The sequence below is a fragment of the Halyomorpha halys genome, unplaced genomic scaffold, assembly GCF_000696795.3.
Source record: "Halyomorpha halys isolate HHAL.00 unplaced genomic scaffold, Hhal_1.1 Scaffold1405.1, whole genome shotgun sequence".
In the NCBI taxonomy this organism is placed as follows: Eukaryota; Metazoa; Arthropoda; class Insecta; order Hemiptera; family Pentatomidae; genus Halyomorpha; species Halyomorpha halys.
Window position 1 is genome coordinate 154456 of NW_027107158.1, and position 22147 is coordinate 176602.

The 22147-nt window shown below is 29.6% G+C and overlaps 1 long non-coding RNA gene across 1 annotated transcript in view; it reads right to left on the bottom strand.

Moving 5' to 3' along the window:
- Positions 1–20076, bottom strand: part of LOC106689595 (uncharacterized) — a 135031-nt gene extending 114955 nt beyond the window's left edge. The window contains exon 1 of the long non-coding RNA XR_001344473.3: positions 19961–20076. This is a non-coding gene — a long non-coding RNA (uncharacterized lncRNA). The remainder of the gene's footprint in view (positions 1–19960) is intronic.
- Between the last annotated feature and the right edge of the window lie 2071 nt (positions 20077–22147).

A 22147-nucleotide genomic window follows, 5' to 3' on the forward strand; every position in this document is an offset into this window, starting at 1 on the left:
ATATATATATGTTTTCTTGCTAAGTAAATGATTAACATATAAATTTTAATTAAGATAAATACTGGTGTAAAGATCAACAATAAAATATATATCATGTAAAACTACTGATTGAACTAACAAAATACCTCCACATTGTTTTCATATTATTCCACCACTTTAATTGGGGTTTATTAATTTATCAGCCCTAATGGGAGGAGAATCCCAAATTGGAATAATTAGTATTTCAATAGGATATAATTTTGGAATAATCCGAATGAATATTAAGCATTTCAAACAGTGATCACACAGTGCAAAATTTGTTTGATTTTCCAATTGGATGAGCAATAATCGCGTGGGCAAGGCGGTAAAAAGTATTTATTTATGCATTAATAGTTTACTACATTAATAATAGTACATATAAATATATATATTCGGGTTTCAAATTTAAATGATCGAATTCCACCGACCAAATGCAGAATTTAAAATGAAAACCTTTTAATCTTATTATTTTATTCGCCAACGGAATAATTTCAAATATGTTCAAATTTATTCATATAAAAGTTAATGAATATAGAAAATGATTCGAGACTGTAAACGTGGTTAACATCGACAGTTCTTTAGTTACGGACTGGAGTAAATAGAGATTAGTGAGTAAATAAAACTAACTGTGCGTTTACATATATTTACACATTAATACAACATTTATAATACCCGTTATAAGTATGTAATTTGACGCAAACTCATCTTAAGACATACCTTATTAATTTATCGATAACCAAAAGATTATATTAAAAAAAGAAACATTTGTAGATCAGATGCACTTTGAAATGGTTTTTAGAAGCATTGTATGAATCTATAGCTGAAGTTAATAGAATACTTATATGTTGAGAAAGTAAGGAGTTACAAAATATCTAGAGCAATGCGCGCATCAACCTTCACTGATAATTCACGCATCCTGGAATGAGATAATTTTAAACCATTTTTTTTTTTTTAGTTCCGCTGCTGAGAAAATTCATATTTAAAGATTTTTCAGGTACCAAACTTTTTTCCTAGATTACAACACTTAACAAACGATGTTTACGTATTACAGTTATGGCATGGGATCAGGAGACACGGGGCACTGTCAGCTGTTTAGTTTTCTAATCTGTAGGATAATGTCTCAGCCTGTCAGGTAAAAACCATAATGTGCATATACAGAATAAATTGAGTCTATGTTCATTTTTTCACATTATATTATCTTAAGCGACCAAATTTGTTAGATAGAAATATTTCAAAAATCTTGGGCTTTCTTATGGTATGTTGTACATCCATGTTAATACTGTTATTTCCACAATATTTTAGGAAAATATTTCTCATATAGTTAATAATTAAAGTCTTTCAATTTTATTAAAAATCTACAGGTCACATGTATATGAAAAGGACTTAAGAGGCAGTTATAAAAATACAAGAATAAAAATAAATAAAAAATAGTAAGAAAGCTAATAAGTAAATTAATTATTTTCAAGAATAAAATTTATTTATTAATGTACGAATTTATTTCGTAAAATGTTTCCATTTTAAGTTAAAAAGTTTTCCATTTATTTAACATTAAGATAAGAATTCTGGACCATATTCCGCTAATTGTCGAAATTAAAATAAAATAAAATATTCATTTCGAAAATACACTAATAAATAATTCATAAAAATTAAAATAAAATTTATCTTATCGATCCGTTAACCAGCCCTCTAATAAATCACTAGTTTTATTTACAGCCGTTAAAAAGTATACGTTTGTTAATTTGAAAAATGTCCCACAAAGGAATTTCAGAATGACATCCGACCGAATATGACAGGAGGGAATTAAAAAAAAAATAAAATAAATAAAAATAAAAACCAACCTGTTTATGGTGCACAACAGCGGGGGGTATTTACCTGAACAGGTAGCCCAAGCTCCCAACCTCACCTCCTACATCTATTCTATAATTATTCTACTATATTCTCATTCTTTCTTCACCTTTACATTCATTTCGAAATAGGGGTAGCATGATATACTTAAATGTAATTGTAATTAGAAGTTTTTAAAATAATTTTCATTCAAATACAAATGCCTTCCCATTTTTTTCTTTTTCTAATCTCCTCAATATCTTTATTTATAAACAAATACAATACATATACATAATTTACAAAAATATTGTTTTGCCACATGACATTATAATAAAGGTTTACAGGGTGCGCTGAAGGCGGGTTTGCAATAGTAGCATGATGTAGTAGCCGAGGGACTTACAAAGAATAGGGAGGGACCAGTGGTAGTGATGGTATGAGTGACTTCAGACTGCAGAGCCTTAAGTCCATCCCTCGGCGAGGACGTCAGCTGGAGTTCTTGGTGGATGATGCTGTTTTTGGCCCTCTGTAATGATGTGCATCAGATAATCCGCCGGAGGATGGAGTTCTGGTAACTCTGCAGCTTTTGAAGCGTGGTCTAGTAGAGGTGCCGCAATAGGGATGCACCATACAGCCATGTAGGTCTGATGATGGCCTTATACATTTGCAGTTTCAGCCCAAGAGCTCTCTCTTTAGGGGGACTTAAGTAAGAGGTATAGCCTGTAGGTCTTCAGGCTAGCCTGCTTGAGTTTCTCCCGAACGTGACTGGAGAAGGTGAGGTGCCTATCCAGTATGGCGCACAAGTAGAGAGGATGGGTCTAGCTCCATCCGCTGGTCAACCTCGTCGACTGTGAAGGAGGTAGGCAGCGACTTCTTTCCTTTCTGAAACGACATCACGATAGCGTCCGTTTTGCTTGGGTTCATCCTAATCCCAATATGCTTAAGTGAATCAGTGATGGTAGCTGCAGCGTCTTGGGCATGAGTTGGGGCTGTTTTGGTATTGATGCTGGAGGCGTAGATGCCGATGTGGTCCGCATAGGCTGCTATCACTGCCTTTGGGTGCTCTATTGCTACTACCGGCGCCGTACTGTCTTGAGGTACTCCGCAGGTGGTGGGGACTGCAGAGGAAACTCTCGCCAACCCGTACAAATTCCTCGTTAATTGATATTCATTAATCAACCGCTATAGAGAGAACAAAAAAAAAGTATATATAACAGAGAAAAGCAAGTAAATAGATGATCTAATCATGAAAATCAGAGGCTTAACATATAAAACTTTTTTAAATGTTGCAAAAAAAAAGGAAATAAAACACATTTAAAAAAATTGAACTTTTCTGTCATTGTTACCAAGTAAATTGTACATACTTCTTCTTTGTCGGTATTTTCAAACGCAAAATAAAATTTACACAAACATATTATATACGCCACAAAACTGTATTATGCTACCATTCTGTTAATATTACGGATTGACCCACCAAAAAGGAAACCGGCTAGGATTCTAGCCGGAAAGTGACCTGTTAACAGGGTTCTACTGTATTTAAAAAAAAATAGAATAGTAACAGTAGTATGGTAATTAAATTCCTTAACAAAAATGTTAAGACCGTGTATTTTCAAATAGAGGGGAACGCTTTATTTTACAAGTAATGCAGCCCAAATATAATCGTTGCTACAAGATACAACATGTCATTCAATCTATAGAAATATTAGGATTTATATCAGATATAATATAAAGTAATAATTAAAGATATACTATTTTAATATATCATTAAAAAACAAAATTTAACAAATTGTTCATTTTTTTAAATTTATTTTTCATAAAAATTTAAGCTTTAAAAAATAAAAATTAATATTTTAAGTATAACTGGGTTCAGTCATCTAGGGGAAAATAATAAATAATGTGAACCTTTACAAACCATGAAGGATTTTTTTTTTTTATTAGCTAGGTAATTTAGGTTCGAAATGTCCTTCGAGAAATTGGAGAAGAGAACAAAAACATGAAAACATTGCTAAAAAAAAAAAAATTAGTGAAATCTACAATTTTTTTCTTGTTTTTCTCTTACACAGGAAAGTAATTTAAGAAACAAAACAATACTAGGTCTTGTGGAGTCAAGAGATAAAAATGAAACATGAGATGTATAGATCAGAACTACAAATGAACTCTTCAAGTTTTATTGAATGGCGTCGTTTAGAATTTATATTAAACAAAATACTTTTAAGATAATAATTATGGTGCAAATACCTTCGATCTTATCTGATTTTATAACAATACATTAATGTAATATACAAGAGAATACAAAAACTTAATTAACTAAGAATAAAGTGAATTTATAGGTAAGAACATGAAGGAGTCATGAATAATTTAAGAAAAAAAAAGAATAATTGTTTGGAATAACATTTTAAAACAGTCCTTTCTACAAAGCACCTCGTTTAATTTTTCTATTCATCAAGTTATGATAGTTTTTAGGAGTTAATAATTGAATTTTTCACTCTAAAATAGGAATAAAAAATAATTAAAATCATTTATTATGTCCATGTGTTAAGTATTAACGAGACCAGAACTGTAATTTTGAAATGTAAGCATCTATCGAGATTATTAATGTAGAATGGGTCAAGTATCAATTTCATTTAATGGCACTACTGTAGCTAATCCATATGAAAAATGTCTTTCTGGATACACCAATATTTCACAAGAGTGATTAATCTATCCAATAGAAATGTTCAGAAAATATAATTTTCATAGATGAAAAAAGAGGGTAAAAAAAAATTAAGTACTTGTCAGACTTTTTTTTATCTATTTTATTTTTATAAAATGTTGACAAAATCTTTCCTGAAATTTTATAATTTAGACAAACTATATGAATAGATAAATTTATGGTTTTACAGCTATCAACATTAACCAATACATATTTCTGGTGATGTCTTCTATCTGATACTTGAGATACCAATAATTGTGTTATTGAACCGTATCACGAACGGATTTGTTTATATGACATAGCACACAATTGAGATTATAGACGGAACTAATAGTTTCATACCATCATTCTCGGGAGAGGGAACAAAGAAGAAGATGAAAACGGTATGGTGGTTTGAACAAATGCGAAAAGCTGAATAGAAAAACAGGTGAGAGGCCGCCGAAGCAACAGTTGTTCGACCAACAACATCTGCCCCCTCCCCTCCTCCCCCCGGAACTATCCAAACACACAGATCATACCCCGTCCGCCCGTTCCCACTTCTACAAATACTGCCCCAGTGTTGTTAGGTTATTTTAACCAATCCATAACCTAAGTGTCGCCAATGGAACCAAAACAAATTCCGCCTAAATCGCTATTCCTCCAACCGTACAGAGCCCTGTTTACGTTTGCCGGTAATTTTCGGAACGTAATTCGCTCTGTTGTAAATAAACTAGCATACGCCTATCAAGAGTAGTGAATACAAATAGGTAGTGCACAAAATAACATTCAGGGAATTTAATTTGGTAGATCAAAGATGGGGGGAACCCTTGTGTTTATATTGAACTAGGCCCCTAATGGATCGCAATAACTTCGATAAAAGCCTACGTAGGACGGTGAAAATGTTTGTAAACCCGAGGCTGATAACTATTGCCAACATAACACAGGACGCCAGGCTAATGTAAACAGCTGAATCAGCGATAAACGACATATCTCTGTCTTTCGTGTGTTTTGGTCTCTAAACAAACGGAAACAAAATAAGGTCTGTTGTTGTTGTTTATTTTTTCACTTAGTAAGAATACACACAAAATCAGTAACATAAAAAAAAATCTATACAAAAAGAAAATTCTAACTTGTAGAATGTTCCTCTGTGTATACTTATGAAGGTTTGGATAAAAAAAACAACATAAAACTGTTAGTTAGCATGACACAGGCGTTTCTTCAACAACTTTTAAACAGTAATAGACAAATAAAGGCTTAACAGGTCTCTGGTGGTTACCAGCAAATGTCAGCAACACTGCCCTGACCTGAATAGAGCAAAATGTAATGGCAATTACATAATGGTAAATAGTAATTGCAATTAAATTGGTTCAACTAGTAATTATAACTTCGGACCATTATTCAATTACAGTGGTTCATAAAGTAGTTTAAATCACAAATCGAAACTGGAATTGCATTTCCATATCTTCAACTTACAGCAATTCGCTTAAAAGTTTCCCAGCTTTACACACTTTCAAGCAACACACTCCATCAAAGCCCAAATCCAGAAGAAGATAGGGCATACCATAACTCACTGATTTACGATTCGATCGACCCATATGCTAAACTCCTTTCGTTTTATTACTAACTAAACCTAATAAAACTCAGAAATTATTTGTATGATCCAATGGTCAAGTCAATGGACAAATATAAATGAAATCCTAATCAATTCTAAAATAGTATCATTGTCATAGATTTATGAATTGCTTAGATATCCATACAATTACTTCTGACACAGATTAAGACAATTTTAATAAAGATTCAACCTAATAAATATGTTACACTCTAATAAATAAATACAAATAGGTTAACGCCAAAATGAGAAATATATACAAAAAAAAAAATATGAAGCTCCAAATTTTACGGTCAGCTTGATAGTTCTTTTCTGGAAGATTATTCAATCTACAAAGAACAAGAAGTTATCAGGAATAGAGCAAAAAACAATCAAGGAATGTCCGAAAATAACAGATTATTATTATATAATATACTCTTCATTTTAAATTGGCTCAGATAATTGTTGAATTAAATATACATAAATAAATTATAAAAGTAAGGCAATTTTGAAACAATTATAAAATGTTTTTCCCATGAAGAATTTTATCTACTGGACTGGAGAGAAATGCAGTCTTGCAAGTAGTTACAAGCCATCAAATAACTTGCGTGTAATTAGAAAGTTTAAAAGGTCCTGAGATCAGGCAACATTTAGAAATCACAAATATGCACACACAAGCTTCCAATTACAGGAATACATCAACCATCTGGTCAAAGTAATTTCCATATTTTCTGAAAAAAATATGTCAGATATCCTTTCCGATTTGAAAGCAACAGTTCAAGGAGAGATATCATATTTGACTATTACTGTGAGATTTTTTATAAATATAGGACAACAGGGCAAAAAAATATTGAAATTTAGAAACAAATAATTACTCTGGTTAATTTAAGAAACCAAAAAAAAACCTAAATCACTCACTAGGAAAAAAATGAGTTAATTTCAGTATGGTCTGATTGTGCCAAAAATAAATAATTATAATAACTAAAAAACATAATTAATCCGTTGATTATCAAATGATAATGGTTAAATGTGCCATCATTTGCATAATTACAAAAATTAAGGTCAGTCAATTTTTTTTCTTCCAGATTTCGATAAGGAATTATAGCAAAATAATTGCATTTCGAATAAATTGGTTAATAATTATTTAATTATCTCTACTATAATTATAATTTCTGCTCAGATGCATAAATATGATGTTGATTTGTATCCATTTCATTATAGATTAAATGCTACAAACGTTCATAAAATGCAACCAATTAATGCTTTGTTTGTTCACGAATAATTAAAAGTATATGATTGATACTTTAATTTATTTCCGGCTGATCAAAAACCTTTATTTAATAATAATCGAGGAGAAGAATTTTAGACGGAAAATTTGTGATTTGAGATAATGACCATCATAATTTCTTTTCACATCGAAACAATTCTTGGGTTCACTCAGGCTCATTCAGTTGGTACAGTTAATTGGGGAAAAATCTGACAGTTGAGCGAAACTAAGAAAAGAACCTAGAACAGATTTGAAATAAAATAAAATTCAGATCGTTTATCAATGATTTAATACAGCTATTTGTATTTGGTTCTCTTGTATTTATATCAACGGTTTTTTTTTTTTTTTATTATTTACTACTTCGGTTAAACAGGTTTAAATAATTAGGACAAGATTGAAAGAAATTATGAATCAATTTGTAAATACATTCATGAACGGTGTCTATATTTAGTTTTGAATGCATCTTGGTTATTCTGGTGTTATATGAACAGATGCCAACAAATCTGAGGCATTTGCTACTGTAAATGTTATATGCATGACTCATGTACATGTAAACAAAACTCCCTTACTTGAGGATAAAAAGAATTTATTTAAAAAAATTTGTTTTGAATTAACAGAGCTTGCCTAACTGATAAACCTGAAGCTAATATGTCACACCCTAAAACACTTGCTACCACGTTGACCATACTTCCTAAACTTTCCTGCTAATAAATATCACTGCATCAAAAATTAAAATGATCCAATCCATCTCCGCTATCATAACAGGCAAAGTGGTTTCATAAATCAGTTACCTTGTTTACCAACAGGACAGCAGAGAGGCAGCAGACTGATACAGGAGCCTGACGAAATAGACCGAGACAAAGTGGTGTTTAACTAATTCGCCAACTAACGAGGCGGTTGATGTAGCGGCTAACCTCTAGAGGACGCTGGAGGATCCAGGGCTAATTGTCCAATTGTAAACAGGAGCTCTGGAGGGAGACAGAAGGATCGACCGCTTGGCCCGGCCAGACGGCGACTCTCCGGATTTATACCAGTTATATACATATATCGACCTAACTCTTGTCTTCATTGCTCTTCAATCTGACGGTGGACGTTGGGAGGACCAACTTTGGCAGGGAGAGAGAAAGGGGTGAGGAGCGGATCTTGCTGGAGTCATAGCTACAAGAGTACATGTAAAAATGCAAGGAAAAAAACAGACTGACCTAGTAAATTTAAACTAATTCTATAATAACACCCCATGAGAGTAGATTTGTTACAAACATAGATATAAGAAAAATTAAATATAATATTTTTTTATTCCTGTTTTAGAATGGAAAACTCAATGCATATTAACTGGAAGGTCGAAAAGAAAAATATCCGTAACTTAATCAAGAAACTAATTAATATTTACCTAGTGGTGTAATATATTTATAAATTAGTATTATAGTAAATATTACAGTAAGCAATTAATATTTACCTATTGGTGGTATATACTTTTATTTTATTGTTATAGTAAATATAAAAAACAAAAACAAGAACCAACAGCAAAGGTTAACAATCAACAATCATTCATTAAATTGCTAAAATTGTGATAACTTGATATAATTGTTTTTAGAGATATACAAACAAATTGTCAATATAATCATGTTACTTTTGAAGTTAAGGAGTTTAATTAATTTCTATTTCTTACTAACCACAAATTTATAATCTTAAAGAGTATTTTGCGTTGAATTTCTGTATTCATTTAAAGAAAAAAAACTTTTTTTTGTGATTTATTAATGGTTAACATTTTCTTCTTTTTTTTTCTTACTAGTAGGCGTATTTTTTTTTCTCACTATGGAGTTGCAATAATTTATTCTTATACTGATAAATATATTATCTCAATTTTGGCCATATAGGATTTGGTAACATGTCTTAACGATCATATAAGTAATAAAAATAAATCATGAAAAGAAAAAAAATTAACAATTACCTAGAGGTATTATGTACATATATCAGTATTACATTATACAATAATAAGAGAAAAAGAACTACGAACCAACAGTAAATGTAAAAAATTCACAACCATTTATTCTATTGATACTATGTTTTAAATACAAATTTAAAAAAGAGTTTTTTTTTTAGAAATATACTAAAAAAATTATTGATATAATCGAATATTTACTTTTGATATAAAAGTTCATAAGAATTTAATTAGATTTTTTTCTTATAATTTTTAATAATTATTTTACTTGAAATTTCTAACGCATTTTAATAGTTTTCAGGTTAAAAAATATTTATTAGCATTTCTACAGGATGTCTCCCAAAGTAGCGTGAAGAATTCCACGACTTTTTCAAATTTTTGAAAAGCAACATTTTATTTATAATAATTGGAAAATTCAATGTATATTAATTGCAATGTTGTAACACACAAATATATTAGTATTACAGTGAATATAATAAATAAAAACAAAAACTAAGAATCAACAGTCGAAGTTATCTATACTCATTCATTCATACCAAATTGTGATATATTTAATACAAATATGGAAAACACAAATTTTTTAGAGATTTACTAAACCTATCGTTAAAATGATTAAGTTATTTTTGAAGTTAAGGAGTTCAATTAGTTTTTTTTTTTCATACTAACCATAACATAATAACTTTTAAAAACATTTCGATTGTGTTCGGATTTAATAGATCATTTTTTTCGGCATTGCCACAAGGGGTCTAGCAAAGTAGCTTGAAGAAGTTCCTAACTATTCTATTTTTTATTAGCAAATTATATGTTTATATTGCTAATAAACTTTTTGGTCCGGGAACGAAACTTTTACTAACAAAATTCGATACATCGAATCTATAGTACTTGTTATCTTATAAAGTATGCAATTATAAATGATAACTATTTATTGAATACTGATATTAAGAAAATCGTTCCAAATTATTACAATATTTATTATTTTTATAATAATTTATAAAGATTAAAAATCATGTAAATGGGGGGCAAAAGTTTAAAATAAAATAACTATTTTTTTTTTTTTTTAAGATCTAATGACAAATGATATTTGATACAATTCCATGATAGTAGAAAGATGGCGTAATAACGCAGTCATTTAGACAATATTTTATTTTTTATAGTTAATTGTGGACCTACTTAATTGGCGGCATGGGCAGAACATCAAGCTTAATTCGAAAGAACACACAATTTATAAATGATTTAAGAGACATTCAAACCCATAACACAGTTTTAGAAAAATAGAAAATCGTGAACCTAACCTAACGCATGTTACAAGGCTAAAATAAATAAAAAACATAACATATTTAAAAATAAAATTTAATTTTCTCATTTCACATAATATATGATTTTTAATAGTGTCCTACATTCAAAACCAGTAAGTGAATCCCCTTCATAGGCACTTTATTTTCTTTCTATATATATATATATTTTTTTTTATAAAAAAAATTAAGATGGAAATTTATAATTATTAAATGGCTTTCTTAATATAAACTTAGATTAAATTAAAAAATAAAATCACATTATTAAAATAGCAGAACGGCCTTTCTGGCCGGAAATCTGACCCTATATCCTAAAATAGAAATGACGGAATAGAATAAATATCCCATATTGACATTTATTTATTCCTTTTCCTTTCTGTTTAAATGCCAGATTGCCTTCATAGAAATTTTAGCATCTATTAAACCCGGAATGAATTTAAAGACCATGTCGCCAAGTAGCTGTTGGCCGGAGATAAGAGATGTAAGTGCCTCAGTCTCGAATGTGGAAGTGACACTCTGGATGATCCACAAACAACATCCTCCTTATCAGAGTGCAAACACCGTGATGGGAATTCGAGAATGGATATTTGGAACCTGCTGCAAAGTAGATTATTACAGAAATACCTTACAGGCGATTTTAGGATCTGGAGAAACTAGGATTTTACTAACGTTCTATAGCAGAATCAGAAAATAAATGTATAGAATATCTTAAGCATTATATTTCTATAGGGAACTAAATAAAAATCTCTAAATTAATCATAAATTGTAGGAATGTGGGGAGAAGAGGCGGGGAGGCAAAATAGCAGAAAAACTAATAACTAACGTTTCGTCCCACTTTAGGACTTTGATAAAGATCTTTGACCTTCTCTTTCTAAAGTAGAGTCATTTATTTCTAATTTATTTGTTTTCTAATGAATAATATTGTACCAGCCTATATATAAGCAATGTAAAATTTGATTCATACAAGGATGAATTCCATATTGTAAACCAATTGTTTGTGATATCCAACAAGTAAAATAAAAATAAATTTATTACCAAACAATAAAATAATTTATTCAAGATATAATAATACTAAGTAGAAAATGGATGTAACCGCAGAGACTTTTCATAAGTCACAATATCAATAATAGCATAAGCAATCCGACACCTTTTTTTCCTCTCCATTGCAATAATATTCCGTATCATTTTTATATGCTATTTGGCAACTGCTAGGAGTTTTTAATAAACCGGATGGTGGTAGTTCGATTTGGAAAGAGTATATAAATCAGACGGAACGATAGGTCCGAGGCGATACAACTTGGCAGTGTTGTTGGCGACGCCTTGGCAGTGCGCCAGCCGCCAGATGTAAATAGTGGGAAACTAGGAAATAGTTGTCGAGAATATTTTTACACACAACGGCTATTTAGCGGAGTGGATGGAGAAAGGTAAAAGTAGAGGACCGTGTGATGGAAGCTGAGGGTCAAGGTGTCCAGGTAGAGTGAGCTTCTACCTGTAACCAAGTATCTAAGGAGTAGTCACTTTCGGTAAAAACCAAAAGGGTGAAAGGCTTTCAGGGACAGGTAGCGAACTTTGATGGACTAGCGGAGAAACTCAATGAAAAATCGAAAGGAATTAAAGAAAGAACAAAACTTACTTTTTGTGTCTTGGGTTTTTTTTTTTCCTGGAGGATAACCATATGAATCCAAAGCATTTTCGTAGTTCCATAACTATGACTAGTTATCAGTTATATGACAGAAGAGAGGAAAAGCATGTGCTTACGTACACGCAGATAGTGAACCTAATCTAGGGACTATATGATAAAAAATAATGATTTAATACAACAAATACTACCACCATAAACAAACAACAAACAGGAAACATGGAAACTCCAAAGTTATATAAAGATTGGTGGCATGAGGATATAAGTAGCAAACATTAACTGCCAAGGCCCAACTATCAAGGAGATACAGAGAGTACGAAAGTACCAACACAATAGCAATGTCATAGTTTGCACTATGGTAGGGGCTACAACACTTGACACTGTCAAGATCACTATCACCGCAGAATTTAGGTTTTAAGGGTTTTCTAATAGAGACTTAGCGATAGCGCAGAGATGTTCGGTCTTCGGGTGAGAGGATAGTTATAACAGAAATTTCATTGGTGGACTATAACATATACATAGGCTAAAAAAAGATTCAACTGTAATATCTTATCTCACAACTGTATTTATACATATAAAACTGTTTCTGTCAAATGACCGACACTTTCAAAATTTTCAATCAGATTTTTTCTGTGAAACAAATAATGAATGAGAAGCAGACTGAATGTACTTTTATAATCATAACATGTTAACTTTACCAGAAATAAATTCATTTATTTTTTATCACAGATAAAATTAGGCGCAAGCACCCCTTCCTTCCAAGAAATTTTCTTGCCCTCCTCATATACTCCCCAAAAAAATAGAACCATATATTTTTTTCTTTCTTTGGTTTATTGTTGTTTTCTATACAAAACAGGAATAAATGCATTCGTTTTTTACCTTAAATTTAAACCCAAAAATATGGTTCCGTTCAAAAATTTATAATCTAATAAAAATATGCACTCCCGAAAAAAGATAAATAAACTTTTAGGCACATCTAGATTTTATAAACAATATAATCATAAATAGATTCTTTGATTTCCATGTAAATGATTTTCTCAACAATTTTATAATAAATAAACACTTATTTATTATTTCTGTAAAGTTGATTAATTTCAGAAATCTCATAAGTCAAGTAAATTTAAATTTCACAATTACTCATCTTGTTTTAGTTTTAGTTAATAACGTTGTAGCTCCAGGAACAGTCAAATATTAATATCTTTCGCTTTGGTTTGGCTAGAACCATTAAAGTTGGACCTGAGCTGTTTTAGGTTGTTGCCAAAAATTTAGTCTCTATGACTTAGGGGGTTACTCGTACACTACTGAGAAATTTCTTTATTGATTTTAACAGTGACTAACAGTCTGAAATTTCGGTTTGTATCTTCTCAGTAAGATATTATATTATTACAGTTTGTATCAGTAAAAATATTATACAAAAATCATACATAGAACCAAGTTAAAACTACATAGAACGAAATTTAGCTTCGAGCCGACAATGCCAACAAACATAAAATAATAAGGAATACAAACAAAAATAATGTACGAGCATAAATATGACTTAACAGTTTACACATTCTATTAGCAAAAAAGAAATAATCATACAGGTTGAAGACCCATTAAACATTTACTAATAACTGGCATATTCGTTAAAATGTAAAATTTTAAAGTTTTAGGTATAGAAGTGAAAATCTATTTTTTTTAGAAATATATAACATAAAATCAGGGTGTCTACCAAAATATTTTTATGGAATTACTCCGACTTTATGTGGTTTTCAGGTAATTTTTGGAAAATATATAATCATATAGTATAAATAATGAAGAGATGAAAAATGTAATTTGACCTATGTAATAAACTGTAGGAAAATGATTCGGCTAGCTGTCCAAAAAGTACACAAAATACCATAAAAAAATATTTACAGCTCACCTACGTTTCGACCCACTTTGCAGGGGTTTATCAAGTCTGAATCGTGACAGATAAGGTTTTTGATTCTCCCCCTATACGTCACGATTCAACCCTACAGACATTGGTGCCCATTAAATAGTTATTTATACCACTAGCTGAAATTGTGTGCCTTCATGACCACCACCCAGATGATCATTTTCCTACAATTGAATATAAATAAAATGTAATTTATATTCCTCCTTTTAAATAAACGACCAAGATAAACCTTAATACGTTACAAAAAGAGGAACAAAGTTCTATGAGATTTTGTAACAATATCGATTATAGTCTATCACAAAAACCAATTCAAGACACAGCAATACTTTTGACGTGCCATGAGAATACTTGAGTATTCATCAACATTATGTAACCATATTATAAAAAAATAACGATTCTGATTCATCACAACGCAAGGGATCCTTAACTCGTAAAATCTCTAATAAACGGACCCTCAACTTATATCTTTCGTAGTTTTCTCCCATGATACCCGACTTAGGGCGTTTATCTATAGAATTCCTAGCTTTTCTAAGTCTAAAAATTTCCCGACTTTCCAGCTTTTCCATTTTCAGTAGACACTCTATAACAAGGTACGGGAATTACAGGAAATATTTTAGCAGACTGCCTCCAATAAATATATTTCGTACCCTAACTATAAAAGTAAAATAAAACCTCCAGGGCTTAGGCTCCTGGCTGCGATGGGTACCAGATTGGGAAGTAGGCCTAGTTAGGTTAGCAATAGGAAGGTGCCAACAACCAGGGGTGGATTATTACATCATCGTACACAGAAACAGCAATCCTTTCCTTCCTCAATCCTTTCACAAGATGCCAAAATTTAGCTAATATGAATAATCGTTGAATTCAATTTTTGACAAATGACAATTGAATATAATAAAATCCAATGATTGATAATAGGAGAGATTGGCCATCTCCTTTGTCTTCAGAAAATATCGCCAAATATATATATATATATATATATATATATGAAACATTATGCACATTACATTATTGGGTGATACATTAATTAAACCATATTTAATATGACAGGTGTCTTAGATAATGTATATAGAATAAAATGGGATAACGAACCAAATGAAAATTAAAAACAGAACAGGCAATGTTCTTTTGCCAATGCAGTTAACTAATGAGTGCCTATAGATAGTTTTATGGAGGATAAATAAATTAAAGTAAGATTATTACATTGAATTAAGGCCAACAAATTGAAAATAATTAATATATCTTTGTAATTACAACTCAACCACTTGAAGTAATCAAATAAATGATTCTGAAAAGAAGAATAATTCAACATTTATTTCGAAAAACTCATATTTTGTTTTTTGATTAATCGTTCTCCATTAAATTTAAAGCTTTTAATATTTATTTTTGTATGTAGAAATAATAAAAGAAGTTCGAATTCTTATTATAACCTACTTCAAATTTCTTCAATATTCGAGTTGAAAATTAGTTAATCATTATTAAATTATTGAACGAAAATTAATCTCACTACATGTGAGTGTGAATATATATATACATACAAACACATAACAAATAGAACATAAATTTAAATTTGATGCAACAAACATCATACATCGGAAAAAAAAAACTTTAAAAGAAATGAATATCATAGAAAAACATAAGAATAAAGCCATTAATAAAAAATGAGATGTACAAAATTGAAATTCACACTATACTAACCTAATAAATACATAAAGACACATATAACATCATAAAATAGGAAACACAAAATATACAGACTGACCTACGGAAAAATAAATTTAAAAAAAACGGTACAGGGAAACCTAAACATACACCTTCCTTTCATTTCAAAACCGTTTCAGACCTTCCCAAATTTCATGATGGTAGCATCATAATGTAGAGTAACTCAGTTCAGAACTGTAAGTAATGCTTGTATTAATCCATATTTTAATTGTAATATTTATTAGTCAGAGATTGCACTATGTGCTTGTAGTTTTGTTACAATTATTTGAAGAGTGTATGTTCTAAAAAAATGCGTTTTTTTCTTTGTAGGGCATGACTATGAAAACAATAAAGTTGTGAAACGTCGTCAAAAGATGTATTACTACAAAGTTATTGACTGATCCTCAAGATCCACCAACATTATATATATATATGAACAATAAATATATTTACAAAAATGAAAACAAAAAAATAAATACACAAATATATAGGGCCATTAATTTTCGCTCAATACATTCATAATAATTTCCTAATCTCCCACCATTAATGTTTAAAAGATTTATTAAATTTGAAGTAGGCAATAAAAAGAATTAGATGTTTTGTTTTTTATTTCCCCACAGTAAAACAAATATATTAAAAACTATGATTTTATCAATTGAATCCAGGTTTTTTTACTTTTATTTTTCAAAATATAAAGAAGAATAATTGATGAAAATAATGATGATAAAATTGATAAGTTTTTCGAAATAAATGATGAATTCTTCTTCTTTTCAAATTTATATAATTTACTCGAAGGGGTTGCCTGGTAATTACAAAAATATATTCATTATTTTCTTTAATATCTTGGCCTATAATTAATTTTTTAACTATTTTTATGTATGATTTGATTACAACATTAATATGAAAAAACATATTATTATTATTTGTTACATACAAATATCTATTTGATATTTATTATTATATCTTAATAATAATGAAAATTCATATAAACTCCTACGGGTTGGTCACCAAGAAGTTTGCTTCATCCAGAGGGAGATTAGACTAATATGTTATATTTTTTAAACAAAAAAAAAATCTTTCATTTTGTATCAGAAATATGTACCTCCAATCAATAGTTCTCAATTGAGATTTAACTGCCTCTCTGGTTAGTTGACTGAACCCACCAGTACAATAAGTAACAAAGCAATTTTTTGTTTTGTTATGGTTTTAAGCTATATTAATACATATATTTTTTAAAATTTTGTAACAAAGACCTAAGACGTTATATTAAATAATAATATAAAAGAATGTTATATACTGTTAACTTTTAATTACTATTTTCAGAATTAATTTTGATTTAATATGAAAACAGTTATGGGTTAATTAGGAAATTGTAAATGGTAATATTTGGTACCTATATTATTATTATTAAATTAGTTAACCTTGCAATTGTAAACCCTTTGTAAAATATAATTCTTCAACAAATTAAATGACAGCAAGTACCTACTGTTTTTTTTTTTTTCATGACATGGACAATAATTCAATTGGCATAATTAAATCGATATTATCAACTGATAAAATAGTCTACCATAAAATATAAGAATAATGACTGTATTCCTTCATTACTTTGAAATACATTAATGTTTTGACCATATGAAGTACATTGCAGGGAGACGAAATGAAAACCCATGCAAAGTGGGACGAAACGTTGCAATTTCGCCGCGAAAATCGATTTTTTGAGCTAATTTATATGTAAATTGATTGGGAAAGAATCATTTTACACCACATTTATTTTTCTAGTATGAACAACATATATCATTAATAAACAAATAAAACTAATTATGCCAAAACTAATTAATTCAAATTGATAAATTTAATAGGTTTAGAGAAAATATGATGTGTTTAAGAGCTACTGGTACTTGTAGTGTCAAAAAGTCACCTCACTCAGGACCGTTTTCTGTTAGATACGCCACATTTATCATACTTAAGAGGGGCTAACTTTGCGGTTCAGAGTTTACGCTGATTAAGATAGACTTTTTTTTTTCGTATTCAGTATAAACGTATCGCAATACTAATTTAGTGAGATCATGTTCCGAATTATTATCTTGATTCTTTCTTTTATTGTTCAAAGTTAAAACATACAGGAGTGTTAATAAATAGTTTTGAATACAAAATTGAAATTTAGTTTCATAGATTATATACATCATAGATTAACTATTTAAAGCTTTAAAATAGATAATTTCAAATACTACATTAATATAATAACATTAAGGCAGTTGAAAAAAAAATAATCGCCATCTGACGCAACACTCCAGAAAGTATTATTTCCCCTCCTCTGAAATTGAATTTTACCAGTTATTATAATAAAGTGTTTACATTCTTTAAAAAATAAAATAACAAGCTAACCTCGAAATTTAATTATTCACGTCAGATCTTCACCCAATTATTAAATATTAATTTGATAACTGAGAAAATATATATATCTTTTCATTCCTGTTTTCTGAACACCTATTAACCCATTACTACAAAATTTACTTACCTGTGATTACTTCTATGAAAATAAACAATACAAAAATAGGTAGATATCAATAACTTTTAAAACCCATTCATCCAGTTCACAATGTTAATATTATTTTTTGATAACACAAATTCACTTCATTGTTTGAAATACTACTCAATGTTCAGATTTTGTTTTACCTTGATTCTTATGTTCTAGCACATTTAATAAACGTAGGTAACTTAAGTATTGAAAAAAATTCTTATCAGTGGAAGATAACAAAACAATAGATCTTATCAAGTATTTTAATAATACTTCCTGTTTAGCAAAGGAACAAAAATATAATGAAACAAGATTTAATTTATGAATACTGAACGAAATGCCAATAAAGAAATTCAAAAGAGGGTACTTGTACGAATTTAACCCATTAAAGTAGTGATTATAAGCTATTTATGTAAATTTTGTAATAATACAATAAAAAAAAATTGCATAAATAACATAGATTTCTCTTTTAATCACTAGAATTTTGAATATATTAGTCAAAATTGATTAAAGCAAGAAAACAAAACATTAACGAAATAAATTTGAAAATGTCATAAAAACACTTACTATGTTCTACTTTCGTATTTATTGACATGTGAGAAATCATGCCTTTGTTTACATTATGAGTTTTTAAAATACAGTCAAGAAAGCATATAACAGAAATTTTTATAGTAATTTGATTCGAGGAAATAATTGTTCAGGATCGAGCAAGAAAAAAAGGATTCGTAAGAGAGCGATTTGTGGTGACTGTTGAAGACACCTCAGCTACCATAAAGGGACAGTCTTCAACAGGTTGATAGCACCCGCTCCTACATAAGGCTGTACAGATTTAAGAAAAGTCTACTGTCACTCAATTAAAATAATCTTAAGGAGTTTAAAATAATTTTTGAAAATAATCCAGTGAAAAGCATGTCTTATCAAAAAATAAATAAATGAAACAATAAAAATACAACTTGAAATTTGGGAGAATAATACAAGAGTGGGGATAGTTGAAAGAGGAAGGGAAAAGTAACGATCGATTTGATTACATAATGACTGTTAAAGGTAACTCAGAAGTTTAGTTGTTTAGTTCTTAGAAAAAATAAAATATTTAGGCAATAGCACATCATAAACATAATAATCGTAGACTTGAAATTTCAGTTATAATGAATTAAAAGTTAAAAATACAAACACTTACTTCTAAATTATTAAAAATTCTTACAGGAAGAAGTGGCATTTTAATTTTTAAAAATAAATGAGTAATTATAAAAATGACAGATGACGAACAGGAAGTTTGCTTGTGAGCTAATCAAAATATGAGTTATTACACTGAGGTAAACGGTATAAAAAAGTTGATAACTTTCTCTTCAGCAAATAACATCAGGAAAAAAGTGGCAGAATATAAACCGGACCGAAAATATTTCACAAAGTACTATACAATATAGGGTATGATGAACAAGGATGATATCAAGCAAAACACAAGAATTATTGTTACGAAACGAACGGAACAAAGAAAAAAACTGGTCCAACAGCAATCAGAAATCCTTTAAAACCTCAATACTTAAAACTATCTAATAATATATCTACAATCATACTTGGTACAACTTACAATACGTCTGCTTAGGCCTAGGAATCGAAACTGTTTCACTGAACACACTGAAGCTGCGGTGATGGCACGCACAACGAACTGGAGCACAGGAGCGACGCGAACACGTCGACTTCCAGAACGGGACTGACACGTGGTGGGGGGTGGAGCAGGTGGTGGGGGGAATAGTGGGGGTACAGCTGGATGGGGGGTGGGGTGGCGTGGGCGTGACAAAGGCGTCACCCTGACCAACGGCCCCGGTGGGAGGGGCTTACTGGGTGGGGAGAGTAAGTTCCTCCTTAGGCCACGCCCACAACCTCCTCTATTAGTAATTAGTACAGTTTATTCCATTGATTAGTAGCATCTGATCAGCTACCCCCCCTCCTCGTCTCTACCGTTTGTTCTCTTTGATTCCTTTATCACGCATTTCTGCTTCATTATCAAATTAACAATTCAACGCTGTTCCATGATGGGTTTTATATACTAGTAATCGATATATTAATAATTTATATCTAAAATTCATCATGTATTCATGCATCCATAGGTGATACTGTATACAATACAACTTTAACTGCTTTACATCAGCAACAGTCAAATTTCAGAATCAAATTGGAAATGTCAATTCAAATATATTCATACATGAGTTAACACAATACTGGCAGAAATTACCCATACATTCCTTCATGATTCAGTGATTTAATAATGGCATACATTCAATTTTAAATGTAAAATAATTTAATTATTTTTTTAAAATAAGAATAAAACGGAATATAGGATTAATAACTTGTCAGTCATGAAAACTTATGCAAGTAAAAATAATATTTATTAAGGAATTTATTAATTAAATCACATCCTATAAATTCTGAAATTTACTTTTCCTTTTTTTGTTTTTAATAACTCTTTAAAATTATACTTCTTTGTTTTTTCCTTATCTCATTTATCTAACTTTAAATGTTTGATTTATTTGGTTCAAATTTTTTTAATATTGTGAAATCATTTTAACCAAATTAATTTTTTTTTTTTAATGTAGTGTTCGTTGGGGCAACGAAAAAAATATATATATTCCTGAGATATCACAAAATCATCTCAAATTTACGAAGGATAGCAAATACTAGCAGTGAAAAGGATATAAACCAAAATTAGTTCTGAAAAAACCATCAGACACTGATAGAATTCAACAAATCATGTAGGAGTTAACATTATTACACCATCACTAGTTGTACAAATATGTAAGGCCAATAAATATTAAAACTGAAAAGAATAAATTTTTCAAACAGTTTCCGAAAATAATCCATCAGGAGTTAAGTTGTACCAAAAGACAAGTAAATCATTACATACGTTAGATGTCAAATATTCCATCCATGTTAACTAACAATGAAATTTAAGAACTTTTAAAACAATTAAAAAGTTTTAGCTTATTGACTAAAGAATAGGTAATAAATTTTGATTTGAAAAAAGAATTACCAAAAAATTATATTTTTAATTTAAATATATTTAGTGAAAATAAAATAGCCTGGAGACCTAATATAGAATGTTATTTGAATGGAACCAATGGGTAGTTTCTTTACAAGCACATATCATACCATTATAATCTAGAATCAAATTAACTTGATGTATTTTTATGTAAATACAGTTGTAAATTTCAATAAATAAATTTAAAATAATTATTTAGCGTGCAAGTTAAAAAAAGTTATTCATATATTGATGACTCATATAAAATAATATGTATTTCGTCGATCTTGTGGATGAGTAATGCTTTAATTGTAATAGTTATTAATCTTAAATTATACACTGTACATTTTATTTTCTTAATAATTAGTTGAAGTAATTCTTTGTTCAAAAAAAAAATTTTTTTTTTTTTTTTTCATTGCAAGGCATAAACTATGCCTTACAATACAGTTGTGAAATGTCACCTCAAAGTATGGACTGATACTCAAGTATAAATATATAATTCCCATTTTTGGTAATAATGATAAAAACAATCAAATAAACAAATATTTATTTTTTACTTTTAACAATTCAACTTCAAAGATAAATTTTGAGTTAGTTTCAGATAACTGCCTAGGATTATATATACATCTTCTTGAAATAATATTTTATAATTCTAAAACTATTCAGAATAAAATTCTATCTCATAAATACCTTAATGTGGAGTATGTGGAAATTAGGAAATTGCAACTAAACGGTAATGCAATGCGGTTATAGACTTTA